The following is a 2,595-nucleotide window of genomic DNA, read 5'->3' on the forward strand; positions in this document are numbered from 1 at the left end:
AACATCCATCATAAGAAATTACAGAGGAAAATACCACCAAAGCAGATGGAAGAACAGATATAATAAAGGTCAATACAGATATCAGTGAAATTAGGAACAAAATGGTAACAGAGAAAAAACAGTGGCATAAAGTGCTGCTTCTTTAAAAAGATACAAAAAAATGATCAATATCTAAGAAGATTAACAAAGATAAAAAGAGAGTTGACACATTTCCAATATCAGGAATCTAAGAGGAGATATAAGTACAGATTCTTCCATCATAAACAATATAATAAAGGAATACTTGAAACAAGTAAGAAAATTTAGATGAAATGGAACAATTCCTAAAAAAGGACAACTATGAAATTCATCCAATATGAAATAGATATTCTGAACAGTTCTATACATATTAAATAAAATAAATACATAATTAAAAAGCATCTGAAGAAAAACCTCCAGGCATAAATGGCTCACTGGCTACCAAACATTAAAAATAAAACCAATTCTATATACTATTTTCCACATAATAAAAGCATATTCCCAATATATATTGGGAGGCCACTATCACCTAGACACCAAAACCAATGACAGTATGAAACAAACAAAAGGCAAAAACAAACAAAAACGACTGAAAGAAAGAAAACTATGTATCATTACCACTCATGAAATTAGAGGAAAACTTCCTCAACAACATACTAGGATACTGAATACTGTAATTTAATATATAAAAATAATTATACTCTAAACCAAGTAGGGCTTATTTCAAGAACACAAAGCTGATTCCACATTCAAAACTCAAATCAATGTAATACATCATATCAACAAGCTAAGAAAAAAACAAGATTATATCAACTGGTAGAGAAAAAGTATGTGATAAAATTCAACACCCATTCATAACAACAACAACAACAACAAAACCACAGCAAATCAGGAATATGGGAAACTTTCTAAACTTGATAAGAAACTTCTATAAAGAAAACCTCATACTAACATCATACTTGATGAAAAACTGAATGTTTTCTCCCTAATATCAGAAACCAGACAAGTAGTTACTAATACTGTTCAACATCATATTGGAAATCCTAGCTAGTACAGCAGACAAGAAAATACTAGGTATACAGATGGTAAGGAAGAAATAAAACTGTCTCTTTTGTAGATGATATTTCTATGTTTTCTAATCCCAAGCATTCTATCAAACAAATAAATGCCTACAGTTCAGCAAGGTTGCAGGATACAAAAATGACATCCAAATTTTAATTACATTTCTGCACACTATCAAAACTTGTGTGGAAATTGAAAGTTTAAAAATCAATGCCATTTATAATAAAAGAAAAAAAAAACACCTAGATATAAACCTTATAAAAATCATGCAGGACCTATTATTGAAATTTACAAAACAGTGATGAAGTAAATCAAGCAATACTTAAATAAACATAGAGACATACTGTGTTCATAAATTGAAGACTCAACACAGTAAAGATGCTAATTCTCAACAAATTGATCTGACAATTTAACTCAATTTCTACTGAAATTCAATAGTTTTTCATTAAAATAGACAAGCTTCTCCAAAACTTTATGTGGAAATTCAAAGTAATGACTGTTACACCAGTTTTAAATAAAAAGAATAAAGAGAGAGAAATTATTTTACACAACTAGAAGATTTACCATCTAATTACAGCAATCAAGTAAACCAATAGTACAGGACCAAGAAAAAGTCTAAGTATCAGCTCCTTAAAACCACATGAAGGTTCGTTTTTTCAAAAAAAATCAAAGCCTTAAACAGTTTTAACTGGTGCAATAAAATGTGCCCATTCATATGTGTATTCTTATCTCCTCAAATATAAAGGTGTTTGATGGCTCCAGCCTTTATATTTCTCACAAAAATTAAGCTCCTTAAGAACAGAGACAATGTTTTAGAACAAAGAAGATGTTCATGAAGTTTCCAAACCTGCCCTCAATTAACTCTCTTGATACTGGACAGTAATGAATATATATACAAGACACATAAAAGTCTAGGTCCTTTACCTCTAAAACAAAACCCTTCTCCTGCCAAGTAAACTAGGGAATTCAACACAAAGTGCCAAAGGCTTGGCAAGGAAGTCTGAAAGAAAATGTGTTTGTGTTTGCAGTTCATTTTCTCTTCTAAGTCTCTCCTTTCTTTAAAAAAAAAAAAAAAAAAAAATTCCTGAGGTAATACTGCAGTGTAAATTAAGGAAAGAGATGTAGCTGGAGATTTTCCTATGTGCATATAACCACTGGGTCTCCCCTGGATGAATTCTGAGACGTAGAATAAGGCTCTAGACTGGGTAAATTTCCAGTCTGACTCCTTAGATGACAAATGATACCCTGCAACAAAAGGGTTTCTCATAGGGAAGGAAACTGAGGGGTTTCTCTTTGGTATGAATGATCAGATTCTGAGTAAGATGTTTCCTCAGTGGTTACATTCAAGAAGTCTTTCCCCAATAGGAGCTCTTGGAGGTTGACTGAGGACTGCCCACTCGGGAAGGGTCTTCCCACTTCTGTTACACTGACAGAGTTTCTCCCAGTATGAATCCTCTGATGCTGAGTGAGGGATGAGCTGCGACTGAAGGCTTTTCCACACTCACTGCACTCATA

The sequence above is a fragment of the Neomonachus schauinslandi genome, chromosome 16 (genome assembly GCF_002201575.2).
Source record: "Neomonachus schauinslandi chromosome 16, ASM220157v2, whole genome shotgun sequence".
In the NCBI taxonomy this organism is placed as follows: domain Eukaryota; kingdom Metazoa; phylum Chordata; class Mammalia; order Carnivora; family Phocidae; genus Neomonachus; species Neomonachus schauinslandi.